This window comes from Nyctibius grandis, chromosome 6, assembly GCF_013368605.1.
Source record: "Nyctibius grandis isolate bNycGra1 chromosome 6, bNycGra1.pri, whole genome shotgun sequence".
Taxonomy (NCBI): domain Eukaryota; kingdom Metazoa; phylum Chordata; class Aves; order Nyctibiiformes; family Nyctibiidae; genus Nyctibius; species Nyctibius grandis.
The window spans coordinates 39514245-39533427 of NC_090663.1; the positions used below are offsets into that span (position 1 = coordinate 39514245).

General features: G+C 38.1%; 1 protein-coding gene across 12 annotated transcripts in view; it reads right to left on the bottom strand.

Moving 5' to 3' along the window:
• TENM3 (teneurin transmembrane protein 3) overlaps positions 1 to 19183 on the bottom strand; it is a 472906-nt gene that overhangs the window by 355984 nt on the left and 97739 nt on the right. Inside the window, exon 1 of one of the 12 annotated variants that reach the window (XM_068403623.1) lies at positions 18849 to 18936. The exons of the other annotated variants lie outside the window; for them this stretch is intronic. The gene's annotated coding sequence lies outside the window, so the exon portion shown is untranslated. Of the gene's footprint in view, positions 1 to 18848; positions 18937 to 19183 lie in introns of those variants that run through there. 12 annotated transcript variants of the gene reach the window in all.

Sequence of the window (19183 nt, forward strand, 5' to 3'; positions counted from 1 at the left end):
ATTATGCAGCACCAATTCCATGGATATTTGAGTTTATTCAAACCACTCTGAGCACAATCACAATTTAAGACTGAGGTGTAACAACACAACACTATGTTACAATTTAATTATTTCATTCCAATTTATGTCAAACACCAAAACCTGTGGACTGATTCAGACAGACTAGATTCCTTCTTTTACAGTCAGAACTTTAAATACTATTATTTACTCATTTACTACTCCATTTAAAGCTAATGTCTGTTTATTATCTGAGGATAGATTAGTATGGTTTATATGGTGAAGTAAAAATATATTTGTTTCTAAGCATCCATACACTGTATCAAATTAATACAACAGAAAAAAGGTGATAAAAATAAGTCTTTTAGCCAAACCTGCCTATATACAGAAAACAGATTTTATTGTATTTTTCATTGCCTGGGAACGCTGATTTCAGCTAAGATATTCTGACCCTATATACTGAAGTTTATGCATTAAATATTACATTTCCCCAAATTTATAACATTTTATAGCAAAGACATGGTCATTGCCAGCAACTTCTAAAATAAGATTAAAACCAAGATTCTATTCCTTGCACAGATTGCTATATTAGCATACTGTAAAAATATGTAGAGTACTGTACTTCACCCTGAGAAAAAATTGCCTCTGGTATAAAGTTAAGAAAATTTAAAGTAAAGTCATCTGTACACACTAACACACTTTCTCTGAAGCTTCTCCACTGGAACACAAAACACAAATTAACTGTGATGTCTAAGCAATTATCTCCTATCAAAACGATCAAAAACCTAATTTACACAGGAGATACAGTGGATACACTCCTAATTCCCCCTTTGGCTTCCCCCAGACAGTGTAACTGCTCCAAACTAATACAATACAGGCACTCACTTCATATAGGTGGGGGGGGGGGGAAGTGTGTTTTAAAAAAAATTATTATTTGTTTCTAAGTAAATGGAAAATGTACGGTCTTGCCTGTGAGGAACAGACTGGAAGTACAAAAAGATATGTCAGTGGATGTTTTACATATTGGCATAATCATCCAGATCAACACCCTATTTTTTAATATAATTACATTTTTCTCACAGAAAACTGATAGCACAAACAGATACTATTTGATTTTTCAAATCAGCTTTTCACAGAGCAAGGAAGAGACTAGGCAGATAGAATGAATTTTGGAGTCAGACTCCTGGAACAGGATTTTCCTTTTGCGACCTTGAGCAAAATATCTGCTCCTGCCTCACAAACACTAGCATCTAGAACAAGGAGCAACATCAAGCCTACCTTCCTAATCAAAACATATAAACAAATCAGTGTCATTTAGCAAGGAGGGGGGACTGGACACCACAACGACACACAGGGAAAGAAAAATAATTCTTTTTCCCCCCCCTTCATTCTTTCAAGACACTTGTGGACCTACAGCAGTGGAAACTTTTACTCACTTTTTTCAAAGTACAGGGTTGAGTGTTATTTGTACAATTCTAATACTTTACTTTTAAGTTATTTGTTGTAATAAATTAATACACATACACATATACTTTGTATACTCTCTCTCTCCCCTGCACACAGTATGCAAATTCCACTAAAAACCACTGCAAATACCAGAGCCTAATTTTGAAAAGTGACTAAAGAAGTGTTTTTGTAACTAAAAATGTATTTCCTGAAGATATGGAAAACTTTTCCTCTTGTATATTTTTGTTTACCCCCATCCCTTCATACATACAATCTCACAGCCTTCTATCAGCACTGCTACTGAATTCAGGACTTTTTGACTAAGGAACAGAATACGATGGATAACTTCTATTCCAAAACTCAGAAAACAGAACTATTTGTAAATTATTTATTTTAAATTGAATTGGGCACTCGGATATTGTCATATGCAAAACAGTAAGGTGGGTTTTTTTTTAATTACTGTAGAGAGACAACAGGCTTTTGCTTTTTTAAAAACAAAACCACAAACAAAACAAAAACACCCCCACTCCCCTCCCCATTAATTCTTTTTTCTCCCCTTCCTTTGCTGTGGCTGTCCTCATGAAGCAGTGACTTGCAAGTCTGAAGAGCAATCATTCTGGATCAGCTAGAAGAGTCCGATGCAGTGTTGTATGAAAATAGTGATGGACCAGTACAGAATTTTATACACCTTTAGCTTTGGTTTTGGTTAGAAGCTAAAGCACATTCACTGATACAAAGACAATAATAAAATAGGTTGTCCTCTCTAGAAACCAAAGTAAAAGCAAAATCCCCAAATACCATAACAAATTTTACGTATACCAGTTAGTAAAAACAGTTAAGAGACAAAAATCATTACATGAAACCCATTTTATTTCCCATACCAGGGTAAAATTTATTGCTAAAACCTGAATGGTAGTCAGTGCTTGTCAGAAAACCTGAATCAGTTTGTTCTAATATTGAGATGCACTTGAACCACCTTCCTTGGAGATGCACATGTTAGCAGCATACAAATTAGCAGCAAAACTGGAAGTAAGCATGCACGGTAGCTTTTGCTTTGGACAGACAACAGCACTTCCTTCCACAGTCCCTAAGAACTTCCCTTGGCCCACAAAGCTATTTGAAGAAAGATGTACCTGAAAAGAGATGGTGCTGGGAAAACAACAGTTAAAAAGTTCTGAAACGTGAAATAAAAATTTTCCACAGGCTTCTTAAATTCCTTCACACTTCATTGACTAAATACACAGCAAATTAGCTATGACAATCTGTGGTTAACTTTCACTAGATTCTCAAAATACAGAGGTTCAATTTTTAAATTTGATCAATATTCATACCCTCTTACATACCAAGTTAATTGGTAAAAATGCTTCAATATATTCTTTGAGACATTTCTCAGGAACAATTTAAGTATTTGTTACCCAATGTGAATAAATCTCCAGTTCGCGAACACTGATGACGGTTAATGGAAGCATTACATTGTTAGAAGGGTTTCAGAGTGACTTGTACGAGGCATGTAAACAGGATAAAAATAGAACTAAACATATCACAATGAAACCATGAAGGCATAATTTAGATACCTGCACAAAAGCAAAGTCCTTTTTCCTCTCAACAAGAGAACTATTAAAACCACAAAAGAGTCACCTACAAAAAAGGAGCTTTAACAAAGGACTGACTTTGAGTAGTTCTAGAAATCAGGACTATGTAGCTTTGCAGCAGTAAGATACACATTACAAGCGCATACTGTAAAAAGGCCTCTATTTAAAATTTTGCTACATAATTTTACAAGGGAGATCTAGCAGCCCTCAGGCTACATGCATAATTAGGAATGAATGTTGCAAACAAAAAGCTAATAAAAACCTGGGGAAAGACAACTGAAATCATTTGTACACTTTATATATTCTTTAACTCAGACCAATTACCTAGTTTATCACCTATAATCCTGACAAAACTCTGGGATTTGCACACTAACAGCACATGCACATCAATCGCTGTCATCTTCTAATCCAGAAATCTGCATATGTATTTCTATAACAGGATTAAGATTAGTTTTATAAAAAATTGACGCAAGTATAAACCCATAGTAGTCCTGAAAGCGGTAACCCTGTGTTCCACCACTTCTACCCAGGTCTGTGCATCCCTGCCCCTCGTCCCACCCCATAGTTTGTGGTTTCTCTGTTACTAGAGCACACCTGAGCTAAATACTCATTTTCACAAAGTCAGTTTTAACTTGGGTCCGTTCCCCAGCCTGTGACATCCAGCCACCGTGATGCCTGCGCAGGCAAGCAGAGGCTGCAATACAGCGGGCACAGGCAGGGACACCTACAGCGCTCAAACTGGTCTTCACCTCATAACCTGGCTTCATAATCTGACTCCAGCAAGCATTACACAGTGAATTACAAACCCACCCAGACTCAAAAACTATTTCTGACGCAACAGTCGCTTTTTGCTGAAGTACTCATCTTCTCCTAGCAAGGGCACCATGACAGTCTAAGGAGGCCAGACGAGCACTGCTCTTTCTCTTTTTGTCTCTTCTGCTCTTTTCCCGCACTACCAACCTCAAGCATTTACCAGTGACAATTCAGGTACAGAATTCCGGTTTCCTTATAAAAATCAGGGGGTTATGGAGAATTTTGGCTCTTGGTAGCTAGATTTCTACTGCTTATTTCTCATTCTCTTCTTCACAACCAAAGGTAGGCATCACCACCAAAGCCATTTCATCTTTACACATATAAGCTGGAAAATGTTGTATTATCATACTGATCTGAAGCATGGGTCTTACAGACAATGCTAAATAAAGATGTAGTCAAAGGTAGTGAAGCTGAACAAGACAGTAATTGTTGGCTAATATATACATATATATTTGCCACCCAAATCTGAACATAATGGTGAAAAGCAGAAGATGGAGGAAATAAAAAATAAATAAATTACTGACCAGGAAAAGAGCATACCTTGGCAACAGGGACTATGGAAAAGAAGCTCACTAAAGCTGTCAGCAACTGTCTGAACACATTTTTTTCTTTTCACATTGCAAAAGGTGAGACAACATCATAGGCTTTCTCCCTGCTGAAAGGTCACTGGCAGTTTGCAGTGATGAAAACCCTTTGAGAGAAGGGAGTTGTAAGTGGGTGGAATTACAGGTACTCAGTGGATCCATCTGTGACTGATATAAAATTGTACTTCCTAATACTAATGTACATTCAGGTCTTATGTATGTAAATTCATTAAGGGAATTTAAGGGACAGTTTTAAACAGACTCCATACTTCTATTAGAAATCAGACATATACATTATGGAGCATGCTCTGCTGAAAGGCAAAAGTCTTCTTATCTAGAAAAAATATCTCAAGTTATGTTTTATGCTGTCCAGTCACTGTAATTATTGCAATGATTTCCCTTCCCCTTTTACAAGGGGCGGGGAGGGGGGGAAATCCATGATCTTATTGGGTTCTTTAAGGAGAAAAGACAACCTGGTGCCATCTGATTGTTTTAGCCTGATTTTTCCAGGAAACTAATGTTATTATGAGATGAGTAAACACAAAAATATAACAGTTGAACCATGTTGTCCATCGAATTTGGCAAAATGCTAGATGCCTCTGATATGAATTTCAGAGACGTTAAAGACCTAACAGAAAAATCAGACCCAGCGCAGGGACTCTTGAGGGAAAAGCAGCTGTAGCTTTGTTCCTTTTCCCCTGGAGAGATGGCAATCTACTAGCTAATCTGAGTTCAGGTACTACCTGTTGAAACCACAAGAATGCTGTTCCTAACCCGGCCAAAAACCATTGAGAGAGGCTGAAAGGAATGGCAGACTCCAGGGACATGGCAGGGAGCTGGGCATCTGATGCTGGAGACTAAAATACATAGGGAATGAACCTAGAAGAAATTAAGTTTTTAGGTCCACTACTCATGGAACAACCTGATTCATGTTTATGGAGTATTCTCAAGCCATAGCACTTCAGGAAAAAAACGAAACTACACTTGAACAGCAGATACATATGAAGCATACACATGGATAATCTGAGCAAGTCAATACCAATTAAATAAAAGGGAAGGAAAACACCGCAATTATTATTGTGACTGGATAGCTTTAACTATCTTGGTAGCATGCAATATAACAATGTAGATTTGTGCTGAGGTGCCTAAACAAAAGACAGAGCATATATCTTTTTGTCAAAATGCCTGAGTAATATGATAAACATTGAAATAGAACAGTGAAAAAACCTCCCACCATTTATTCTTCATACAAATAGATGTTTGCTGTATATGTAGGCTGTCAGACACACACACACCCTTTTAAAGGCCTGGTTTTCCAAGTAGATTTTATTTTTTTTCCCCTCCCTCTCAGAAGAAAGTATCATTGAAAGAAGAAAAAACACTCCAATAAAATAAGAAACAGAATAACTGATGCCCCCCAAAATCTAGAGCAGATACAAATTACTGTTGACTCGTATTCTAAATTGCCTGTCCACTACCAGCTTTCAGAGTAATGTAACAAGGAAAAAAATGTTTTTCAATCACTGCCATCCATCATCTTGGTAAACAAGTAAATTGTATACTCTGCCATCTGCTAGCTATTAGTCTGTGTAATCATAAAATATCATGTAATGTAATCATAAAAAACCACTATTATTACCTACTCTTTCAATTTATAAGCAAATATTTCTATCTTTCAAATGATTTCATGCTAGCATGGGGCTTGAACCTTCTGCACTGCTTACCATCAATCTAGTCGTCAGTCTAAGTTAAATCTGTCTCCTGTTTGGTCCTCCTATGTTTGGAAAATGCCCAACATGGCAGTACTCTATTTTATCCCAGAAGAAATCATATGAAGAGAAGGGTCAGTAAATGATCCAGCTGTCAAGAACCTGAACAGTTCAACAACAAGGGCTATGAGACAGTCACTACTCTTGTTCAGACAGACTTTGATGCGGCCAAGAAATGAGAGGATTCTCATTTCTGAGATGATTTTTTTTTTCCTGCACCATACTCTATTTAGTTTTGATAATTACTATTAAACATATTTGTATGAGAAAGAGCCCTAGAAAAGTTACAAATTTCTCAAATTACATCTTTAAAGGTACAGTAGAAACAGCTTTATTCTAAAATGCTGAAGTCAGAGGAATAACTTTTTGTTTTAAAATACATTTACAACCAAAACTATTCATTAGATACCAAACACATTAATTAGCAACTCCGTGCAGGGAAACTGGTAACATTGTTCTAGTGATATGTATTACTATAATATTTTTAAACAGTGGTACTGATCTTATTCCTCATCATTTCTCAATAAACTGAAAAATGAAGGTCACATAAAATGACATTGGCTCTTTGCACCAGCTCACAGAACTTGCCAGAGTTAGTACAGCACCAGACCAAGCACAACCAAGGGTCCAGTTGTCTAGAGCTCCAAGATCTATGCCTTATTACGTATTTTTAATTTATGACAGAAAAATCAGGGAAGACTCTGCTTAAGTTGTGCCTTTTTCCCCCCAGCTAAATACTCAAGACAAAGGTAACGGTGTAAGTGACACACAAGCCACTGTTTCAGGTGCATGTGACTCCCATTTGTTGATACACACAGGTGATTCTCCACTGACTTTAGGGCTAGAATGTGCTCCTGCAGTGAGGGAAGGAAGTTGAACAGCATACCACAGGGCCACCTGAGGTTCTGGTGGCCTGCCAGGTGTCACTGTAGATTGAAATGGTAACTTTTTAAAGATATAACAGATCCACTGTGCATAGATGGACTTTGAAACTCTGAATGAACACGTCTCTCAAGCTATGGAAGTAACTTTTCTTTCTTCAGCTCTGCTGTTTCAGCACCAGCTTGGTTATAACCTGTCAGAACCCTCAATCTTCTTTCATGCCTTGGTCAGTAACATTCTGACAGATTCCAAGAACATTATCAGTACACCTTAAAGGCATGGGCCAGGGGCCCAAAGAAACTAATAGTGTAAGAACACAGCCAAAGGGACAGGAAAGATTATCCTCTAAGAACATGAGCATTGGGTCCATGCTACAGAAAGCAGCAACCCCCATGACATCTCACTGCTTTCTCAAGTGAACACCCGAATCCCTGCAGCAATCAGGACTTTATTTGAGGCAATAGCCACTCAGTCTGGCATATGGTGCTGTCAGCCCAGTTTGGGAGCCCTTTAAGGAACAGAAGTCATTCAAACTCCTGAAATATGAAGTGAACTCAACCAGCTCTCTCAAACACATCGATCTCCTAAATCTAATGTAATGATCTTCTCCAGCTATTTGTTAAATAGTTCTGCAGTTCATAAGGCAGACACTGCTGCAAAGGTGAAGAATCAAGAGTTCAAAAACTGCACTTAAGAACTACACTATCCACACTGCAAACTTGTCCATTTAGAAATTACGGACTGAAGTGCATATGATAGCAAGTGAGATTTCCCATCTAAAACTAAATACTAATACATAAAATGAAACCACTTCTTTTAGTTTTATGCATTATGATGCAAACTTTAATTATATAATCACAGATTTGCTACAGAGTCCATGACTGTTTTCCTGTACGTGCATCCTATGGTATCAGAAGTAAAATTGTATCTGCAAGAATCAATCTCTCATTTTCTTAACTTCCTAAACTTTGTGTGTCTATTGTACTTGCTTTCGAAATCTAAATTAAATTTATTGTATAAATATTGCATTTAAGAAATGTAGCAATTACTGCTGTCATAAAAACATGTACATTAATAACAGAAATGAGATAGTAATACTAAAGTGGTTTTCAGTCTGGAAGAGGTTTCGTTTCCTAGGATGCATCCTGTAAGTCTAGCCAACTTGACCATTCATGCTACTACCTTTACATCACTGATAGTGAAAAAAAAAAGGAAGTCTCCAAAAGCAAAAGGCACTTCCTTTTTTATGGATAAATTCTTTAATTATGCCATATAGTATAAGACATGAGCACAGGAATGAAGTGCTCCACAGAAACTTAAGAGAACTTCAGTATACTATTGTACAATATTTTTCAGTTGGACACAGGCACAGGGAGAGAAATCAGTCAGAAAAAAAAAAAAAAATCTTCTGGACTACTTTCTCAGTTTCTCGCGGTGAAACTTTAAAACACAGACTCTTCTCCTAAACATTACAGCAACATGCATCCTGCACCCTTGTAATAATACGTAAGGAGGAGGGAATGCCCCATGGAGTGAGCTATACGATGGGTATGTTTTATGTCAATCCAAACTAATTGGTGCAAGAATTAAAGAATATTTCATTTAGGTTTTAGGTTTCTTTACATTAAGAACTAGAGTTGAAAATTCTGTTCAACCAGAAAAGTTTGACTTTCTTATATTAACTATGTGGTCAACTTGCAGCAAAATCATAAAACAGTTTGCTATCACCAATTCCACACTTTTGCAGAAAAAGACTTCATGTAGTTCTTACAATATCTCTCTTTTCTAGGTATTTGTTTTCAGAATTCATAACATCTGACGACCTCAGAATTTCTAACACCAGCTCCACAGAATCTAACCCAAAAGTTTAGCTCAGTTCTTAGCCTTTACTGACAGTTGTAAAGAGAATGCACAAAGACATTTACTTGACAATTTTCCCTCTGTACTAATAGCCAGCTCTTGTTCATGGTTGACATGATAAAACTGTCAGCACTCTGAAAATGTTTACTAGGCTAACAAGGCAGCGATTCCATGACAATGGCAGCAGAGATGAGCACTACTCATCACCTAACGGTACTAATTTGACCTGGAGGATTGGGCCTCGACATACGACTACTACATCTGCCAAACTAGCCAAAGAGCATTACATACACAAGTTTAAGCAAGACGACACCCAGTTCTGCATCAAGTCAGAATAGTATGGATAGGTGACGTGATTCAACATAAAATCTGCTTATAGAAAGTGAATCAAGCAAAAAAAATTGGAACAAAGCAAATGAGAAAAGCAAATTAATACTGAGTCAGAACTTGCACTGTATGGGCATTTTGATCTGGTACTGGAGTACTGGATACCCCAGGGACTGATTTGTTGCACTGTTAAACCAGATCACATTTTGCAGACAAGGAAATGGAGGGGTCCGACTGAAGGGAAGGAAAGCAAGGCACAGCGTGCAGAGCCCAGCGGCTACATGGGGATGGAGCCGGGGAGAAGCCACATAAGCAAACAGGAGGGCAAGCTGCCAACACCACAGCAGAAAAGCAGGCAGCAAGGAGGTGGGGTTGAAATGTATTAAAGGTAGCTAAAACTCCACTTTCTCCCTCCCACACTGCCCAGTGAATCTCCAATAAATTTATGACTTTTTATGCACAAGAAGAAAAACATAGCTTAATTGCCACTTGGCAACATGTATCCGCAATAAATATCAAAGTACTATTTTGCAACAAAGAAAAGGCAGCATAACCAGAAAGTAAATTATAGCTATTAATTCCCCACCCAAATTTCTGATGTTATCCATTATATATCTTTGTAATTCTATTACGGCTATGAGTTCATGACAATCAGATATTGTTAGAGCAGCCCACTACTTTTAAATGACAGCTCTCTCACTTGAGATATCAATTAGGGGGGGAAAAAAAGTTAATAATCCAAGCAGAGTTCAATTTCTTGCTATTGCAGTCAACATTTAAACTCTCCATAACAAATGGCCATACGAGATTTTAACTCTATAACAAATGACTATGCAGCATTTTAACAACCCATAACAAATGACTATGCAACACAACAATAAAGTATCTTCCCTAGTTTTAGATAAGTAAATAAGGAAGATGAATATGAAAGAGACTTGGATGCAAGATCAGCACACCTATTCGTATTTTCAGGAAGCATCTGATTGTGAGACCAAAATTGTGCATAAATTGAGGATTTGCTTGCATTTCTAATGCATACCTTTTAAGATACAAATAATAATATATTATCAGGGAAAAATGCTGGTGTTCAGCATTTCAGATTCAATTACGTATTTAGTAAAATTTTAGGTAATAGTGTACTTACTATGACTAACTAAAGGAAAACTTTTCATACAGCTAGGCATTAAAATCATCAACTGTTTTTGGTAATACATATTCCACCTTTCTCAGCCTGTACTAACACAGCTAGTTAGAGGCCTTCATGTGCTAGATTTATCTCAACCCTATGTATTCCTAAAGCAAGGGTTATCATCTTAATCTCTGTGCAATATGCAATGAAGTAGAGCTCCTTCCCACAAGGGTCTATTGGCAAATAAACATGCTAAGTAGAAATGCTGAAGCATTAAGGTCAAGTATGTCAGCCAAGGTCGCTTGGGAACATAACAGTGGAATTAGACAATAGATCCACTAGGACACTAAGTCAGTGCAACAAATTCTCTAGCAATCTTTCAAATATATTCTATTAACATTTTTATTACTTCTTGTACAATAGACAGTCTCAAAGAACAGATATATACTTACTTACATGACAAAAAAATAAAAATCAATAGGAGACTAGCAGCTGAATTATTAAAAATACTTAGGGCCCTTCAGGTATCCGAAAGGTGTCTCCAGAGATTCTCAAAAGTCCAAATGCTTAATTCCTACGTAATTCCATACGTTCAAATAGGGTCTTAACCCTTGTCTCTTGACAAGAGATTCTTACTGAAACTCAGAACAGAGTCTGTGTTGCCATTTTCTGAGGCCAAGTCCGTGCTTGGCAATTCACTTCAAGTGCTTTGATTTCAAGTGGCTTTTAACAAAATCAGAGACTGACATAAAGATATAAGCGTACCAGATGCATCGCTGTTATTTGCTTTGTCCCTTGCAACGATGATCCAGTGACCTACCAAGTTAACCTTAGGTGAACAGAAGTGATGTATTATTCCGCTAAATTAGAACACATTCCAACTTCTAGGTTTATCTTATAGAGCAATAACAACTTTCCAAGCAGACTTGAAGAATTTCTGATTCTAGTATGAGCACATATTAAGAGATCTTAAAAAAAAAAACACTTAGAAAAATATACCACAAATTATTTTCTCTCAAAAGCTATAAAATTTGTCATAGTAAAGAAGATAGCTTAGTTTTATTTGCAGTATGAAATTTCAGTAACTATATGTTAGAATATTTCTTAAATATTTTTTTATAACAGTTTCTCAGTCAAGTGGTCTAAACTTCCAGAACATGGTACATGGATGGGTTTTTCTGGCATACATTTGGAATTATGACCAGCATAATTCACCAGTAGCAAGTTCCCTTAACTCAGGGAACACAAGTGCCACATCTGTACCAAACACACTGGTTTTGCTTTAAAACAAAATAAGTTCCCAAAATACGTACCCAATGATATAGTTTGGAAAAGATGTACAAGACAGACTACATAAACACCTCCTCTCTCCATGTTTTCATCGTAATTTACAAAGACAGTCCCTTAGACTTTCAAAGACTCTTCTATAAGGTATCAGGTAAACTAACTTCTCATTCCTGAAAATACCATTTACAACAGTGACAGCTTCAGTTCCTTGCACTTCATTAACACTGCAGTTGAGTCCCTTTCTTCAAAAGACAGTAGTGTTTATACAGTACAGAAAAAAATAATTTTCACAGACATGAAAAGTGATAAAACCTTTATCTTCAACCACCTATTTAATTTTTACGAACCCTTAATTAGCTAGAGGGTTACGTGAGAAAAACCCTACACCCTCCACCTTTTTTGCCCTCCAAGAACACACAACAGTAATTTCATGTTTTAACTAGGTTACCTGCTACTTTCAGATCCTTTATTCTCTTGGGAATATTACTATTCTCAAGCTATGCAACTTGATGTACGCACCACAACACCTATTTTTTCTGAAGCCAGCTGAAAATAATGGTACTCTATACAGAGACAGGTGCAAGCTCCCCATCTCAGCACTAGCACAGAATGAGGACTCATATTACACATTTCAGAAAAAGAAAATAAATGTATGTAAACAATGTTATAAGGCAATAGAACTAAACACTTCAGGAGTTACAAAACACTCCATAGTGGCTCAAAAATATCAGAACAGATGCCACCAAGTAAAAATCCTAACACTGCTTTAAAAGCAATTCAGGTCTATTGCCCAAGTATTCTTAGAGGGCATCAGTTAAAAGCTCAAACAGGCTTGGTATGTTAAATTAATCTGCATCTTACCCAGAAGTAAAAAATGGGACACCCAAATCAGAATCAGAATCCAAAAATCTAAGAAATACACTGCAAACTCCTTCTTTGCAGCTTCATAATGAGAATGGTTGAGCACTGGACCTGCCTGCCAAGAGGGGCTGCAAAATCTCCATCCTTCTGGATTTTCTGAGCTTGACTTAACAAGACCCTGAGCCACCTGACTCCACTTTGAAGGCAGCCCTGCTTCGAGCAAGAGGCTGGACTAGATGATCTGAAGAATACCTTTACAACTGAAATTATTCCTGATTTACCTTACCATATACTGGAGAACCCCTTAATGAGGCATTAATGAGAGCTGTTAGAACTGAAAAATACACATTCAGGATCTGAATAATGAGTTTCCCAAAGAAAAAAAACTTGTATTGGTTTACCACCCTGGAAGCAAACGTACCACAGCAAAGCTACCACAGTTCACAGCCCAAGATATTAATTGAGAATTTTAAATATTTTCCAAAATATCACTGAATGAAAACCATTCCTTTATGACACTGCAGTCAGTAGGACCCTACACCACATGCTGTAACATTACACAAGCTAGAAGGGCTATGATTTTTTTTTTCCAAATTGGAGACAATGCTCTCCATCATCTTGTTAAGTCAATTTAATGCTGATAGTTTTACAGTCTCACAAGACCAATATGAACTAATATGAATTTCTTCAAAGTAATATAGATATCAGCTTCTACGTGAATAAATCATTCTGTAACCATAGATAAAACTAATTTTGGATACTTTCATTAATACTGAAAACAAGACACTAAGATGAAAATGAGAAGAACAGCGAATACTAGTGAATATACTTGGTTAGAATATAGATTACAGAGAAGCCACCTAAGCACTGGCTGTGCAAGTTGCAGATACAGAGCCTTACAAATAAACTGGTAAGGACGGTGGAAAAGTGCTATTTAAAGACAACATAGGGTCCTAGAATGTTAGACGTAAATACATATAATAAGTAAAATAACAAAGTTTACAAACCTTACTAAGGGAATCCGAGGTAAACCAGGAATAGAATGTTGTTTCAGATATTTTTCAGATTTTGTTCAAACTTTCCAGCATTCCATAAATTAAAACAAAACATACATTCCCTCTTCATTAGTATGCTATACTTGTATTGTCATGTGCTTATTCTAAAACTAACCTAACTGTGCACATGACAATATATGTAAGCATGGTTACATTTTCCAGTAGTATGAGTCCTTTGTGGTTACCAAGCAAGCAACAAATTTTATTACTATAGTGATAAAGCTCATGTATGAATCTTACAAAAGACGGATGACCCCTTTTTTCCTCAAAGGGGAGTTCCACTGTTATAATAATGATGACTGGCAAAATAATCGTGCCATCAAAAGCCTTAACTGATTCAGCTAGAACTCAAGATCTGTCAGTAAAGCTGCTTGCAAAGGTTATTGAAAATGCTTATGATCCTGGCAAAAATGGCATTAGAAGATGGTGACAGTTTTTCAGATAGCTAATATCATTTCAGAGAAAGTGAAGTGATGTTAGGAAAAAAAATAGTGAGAAAAAACGATTCACCTGTTCCATACATACTGAAATTTGAACTTTATGTAAAAGTATACATTTGTACACTAGCACTAAAAATTGATAAATCTTTAAAGACATACATCTAGAGAAGCATCTAGCAAGCAGTATAAACAACACCAATACTTGTTTTAAATGAACTGCACATTTAAGTCTTGAAACGTAACAGTTAAAGCCAGCAAAAAATAGCATGCATTGGTTCTTCTATGATAGCACTCGTTACAATGGCAAGTTCTACCACGCACAGTGTTTTTGTGTACTTGGAATAGTATTTCCAAGGAACAATCACGTACAGATTAAAGTTCCACCCACTGCATCTGAACGCTCATGGATTAAGGAAATTCTCGCAATGGTGTTACAAACAAGAAACCTGCTCAGCAGTTACTTACAATGAAGCATACAATATCCCCCCTAATTTACAAGTATAAAAAGACTCAATTATAAGTGAAAATACCACATACAACTAAGCAGAATGCTAAAAAGCTACTTTATATGTATTATTAAGAGCAATATTCAGCTGTTTAGCATTAAAGAATAATAACACTAAACCCTCCCTTGGAGGTGATTATTTTCATTGTTGATAGGTCAGTAACTGAGATTTCAGAAGTTAACCTCTCACTAAAAGACATCATGTCTTTTTAGGTCATGAGGTCCTACATGAGATCTCTCAGAAGACAAGCACAAAAGTCCTAAAATAACAAGCACACACACAGGTTTCTCTTAATTTGCCCAGTTGGATTCCTATAATAAGTGCTTAACAACTCCATCCCCAGAGCAACTCTGCAGTCATCAACAAGACCATTTACCACATGATTTAGCAAACATATTTCCAAGATTTTCACTTACATGTACTACACGGAATTGGAATAGGAATTAATGCAAGGCAATTTAAGGGCAATATCGTTCTTGCCTTCACAGTTCTATTTATATCAGATCCAAGAGGAGAAAGAAACCGAATTTGCAGGAAACATACAGAAGTTGTAATGCTATGGGACCAGTCTCCTGTTCTCCCATTTACTGTGTTATGGGCAATCAATCAAGGATTGTGCCCTTTCTCTCTTCCAGCCTAGGATTTGGGTTTGAAGGAAGATAATGAAAAAAAAAAAAATATTCAAAATGTAGTAGCATTCGCATAAACCAGTGGTGAGATTCACACTGTTTGTAACATTCACAATGAAGTATGCAACCATCTTTCACAAAATAAGCCACTTCGTTTTCTTTACCCCACATTAAACTCACTAACTGGGAATTTGAGAGCCATGCAGACTTTTAAGTAACAGCTCAGCTAATTGTTAGCTTGCTTTCTCCTGTAAGCACTCCAAATGGCATGAAGCACAAATGCAAGGTGGCGTGCTAGTTGAAAACACAGATACCCAGAAGATCACAGAGACTATGTTTAAACCAGTGGATCACAACCATTTGCCTGCTCTCTTTCTCTCACACTACCTTTTCCACAACCTTGTATGAGGGGAAGAGCCAGCCTGCAAACTGAGAGGTGAGAACAGGAACACAAGGGAGGGGGATCCTAGGCTTTCCAAGAGCAGCAATTCAGATCTACTCTGGCATTGGCTTGACACATCCACTACTCACCTTGTTCCATGTCCGATGTTCTCACCAGGGAAGATGGCATTATCTTTAACAGAGTTGACGCAAGACAGGCAGAAGTGACACTAAATGAAGTAAATAAGCCTGATCCCAAGTGCCTGAAACATTTTGCAGTGACCTTACTAGTATCTGATTACTATGTTAATGGCCTCTCCCCCTCAATCTTCTCCACACTTAACAATCCCTATTAATTAAATCTATCCACATAGCTCTTTTGTGATCATACCATTCCTTGAAGGACCATGCCCAACAGAGGACACACAACTCCAGCTAAAGTCTTAGCTGTACTGAATAGTTTACAGATCTTGCAACATAAACTTCAGCTTAACCTTGGAGTTGCTTGCATTTTTTGAGCTCCCTCCTCAGCTGTAAGGCAATAGGACCTACTCAAACCTTACATATTTTTCTGTACAGAAATGGTGGTAGTGGTCAGCATCTGATCACCATCCTGTATTTATTTAGTTGATTCCTCCTGTGCATCAGCAGTAATTTGAATATATCCAATTGAATCAAGTTGTGCTAGGGGAGGTTTAGATTGTATATGAGGAAAAATTTCTTCACTGAAAGGGCTGTCAAGCATTGAAACAGGCTGCCCAGGGAAGTGGTGGAGTCACCATCCCTGGAGGTATTTAAAAGATGTGTAGATATGGTGCTTAGGGATATGGTTTAGTGGTTGACTTGGTAGTGTTAGGTTAACAGTTGGACTTGATCTTAAAGGTCCTTCCCAACCAAAACGATTCCATGATTCTAAATACGTCCACACAGAATGGTCCACTACTCCAAATGGAGAGTGTTTTCTGAACAGTAAAATCTTCTCTTTTACCAGACTGAACGTCAATTCGTTTTGTTAAGATTATTTGATTCTAACCTTATACTAAAGCACTGATGGCAAAGTTCAAAAAAAGCATACAATCTCTTCCACCATCTTATGAAAACACATAAACAAAAATTCAGTAGCGTTGGAGGTCATCATACAAAACCTAACTGGATATAACCTCTGTGTAGGTAATGAACTGCTGATAGTTACTTTCTAAGTGGAGTTCTCCAAGCAGTGCCGAATCCACCTGGAATAGTTTTTGCTGCACGGGAAGGTTGATGTTTATCGTTATTTCACATCAGAAGTCATCAAAAGTCTTTAAAAGTCCACACCAACCAAAAGGATCCAACAAGGGAGGAAGTTAAGTTGGACTGGTGTCATCTCCCTCCCTCCTCTAAAAAACCCCACCCAAACCTTCAATCCTAATTTGTATTTTAGCCATACCCTTATCATCATCTTGACATGTATAGTTCTAGAAACAGAATAAACTGACTTGTCTATGTTAATTTTTAGTCTTTTGGTACCTCATCTTCTACCAGTTCTCAAAGACCACTCATTACAGCTCCGAAATATTCATGACTAGGAGAAAAAACAAAACAAAACAAAAAACAAAACACAACCAACCAAAAACCAAACATGGTTTCTATTTTCTCCTCTTAAAAAAAAAAAAAAGAGAGAGAGAGAGCAGGAGGTAGGAAGTTACAGCTTAACAACAATTAACTTCAGTTTCCAGAGAAATATAGAAGTAAATAGTGCAGGATGGATAAATGACTAAGCTGCCATCTGCTTCTGCTCTCAGCAGCTCTTTGGAAACACAGCTATCTCAGTGAAGTGTTTACCAAATACTGGAGTAAAGAGGGCAGTACGTAACCTGAGGGGAGCGAGGCAATGAAGTAAAGCTTTGATATCCACTTGTTTGTAGGAGATACCTACATCCATCACTTTTCTAATCCCAAACCAGAGAATCTCTTCAGATAATGTAAGCACCAGGTGCCTTCTGGATCTGCATCTTCCTGTATGATGCTCCTACACCTGCTGGTTTGCAGAAGTATTCAAACAGAATATATATTTGTCCAGAAATGTTCTTAGTACTTTGATAAAATAACATCAACCTGCATGGAGAAACTTTTACATTTTTGGTCTGCTTGAATCTCCTTAAAAATGCAACTAATCAGACTACAAACAGACTTTATAACAGATTTATTACAGACTAGAGAAGTGCAAACTCTTTCTTTTTTTTTGCAAAAGTATTTTTCATCTACTTTGTGACATATATTACTAGCTAATTTACTATACACACCATCCAGAGATGTCACTGCAAAAATTTATTATTCCACGTACAAATTCCACTCAAACAGCCTCCGCCTTAATGACTGATAGATAAGAAAACTAACAATAGTTTATTCACCCATCAGTTTCTTGCAAATAGCAATTGCCCAAGGAACAACCTGAATCACTGTTGTAACTTTAAGCACTTCACAGTCATGCTGTGGTGGGTTGACCCTGGCTGGACGCAAGGTGCCCACCAAAGCTGCTCTATCACTCCCCCCTCCTCACCTGCACAGGGGAGAGGAAATATTTCGAAAGGCTCATGGGTTGAGATAAGGGCAGGGAGAGATCACTCACCAATTACTGTCATGGGCAAAGCAGATTAGACTTGGGGAAAATTAGTTTAATTTATTAGCAATCATCAGAACAGGATAATGAGAAATAAAAATTAAATTTTAAAACACCTTCCCCCCATCCCTCCCTTCTTTCCAGGCTCAACTTTACTCCCAAATTCTCTACCTCCTCCCCCCAGCAGTGCGGGGGGACAGGGAATGGGGGTTGCGGTCAGTTCATCACACGTTGTTTCTGCTGCTCCTTCCTCCTCAGGGGGAGGACTCCTCATGCTCTTCCTCTGCTCCAGCGTGGGGTCCTACCCACAAGAGACAGTCTTCCACGAACTTCTCCAATGTGAGTCCTTCCCACGGGCTGCAGTTCTTCATGAACTGCTCCAGCGTGGGTCCCTTCCACGGGGTTCAGTCCTTCAGGAACAGACTGCTCCAGTGTAGATCCCCCACAGGGTCACAGGTCCTGCCAGGAGCCTGCTCCAGCATGGGCTTCCCACAGGGTCACAGCCTCCTTTGGGCATATCCACCTGCTCTGACATGGGGACCTCCCCAGGCTGCAGGTGAACATCTGCTGCATCGTTAACCTCCCTGGGCTGCAGGGGGACAGCCTACCTCACCATGGTCTTCACCACAGGCTGCAGGGGAATCTCTGCTCCAGCACCTGGAGCACCTCCTCCCCCTCCTTCTTCACTGACCTTGGTATCTGCAGAGGTGTTTCTCTCACATTTCCACTCCCCTCTGGCTGCAATCGCTGTTGCGCAGCAACTCTTTCCCCTTCTTCACTATGTTATCCCAGAGGCGCTACCACCGTCGCTGATGGGCTCAGACTTGGCCAGTGGTGGGTCTGTCTTGGAGCAGGCTGGCATCAGCTCTATTGGACATAGGGGAAGCTTCTGGCACCTTCTCACAGAAGCCACCCCTGTAGCCCTCCTGCTATCAAACTCTTGCCACACAAACCCAATACATATGCATGTTGGCTACTATTTCTCACCAGTTTCTGCTGCCCCACCCAAAGGTATGACACCAAGAA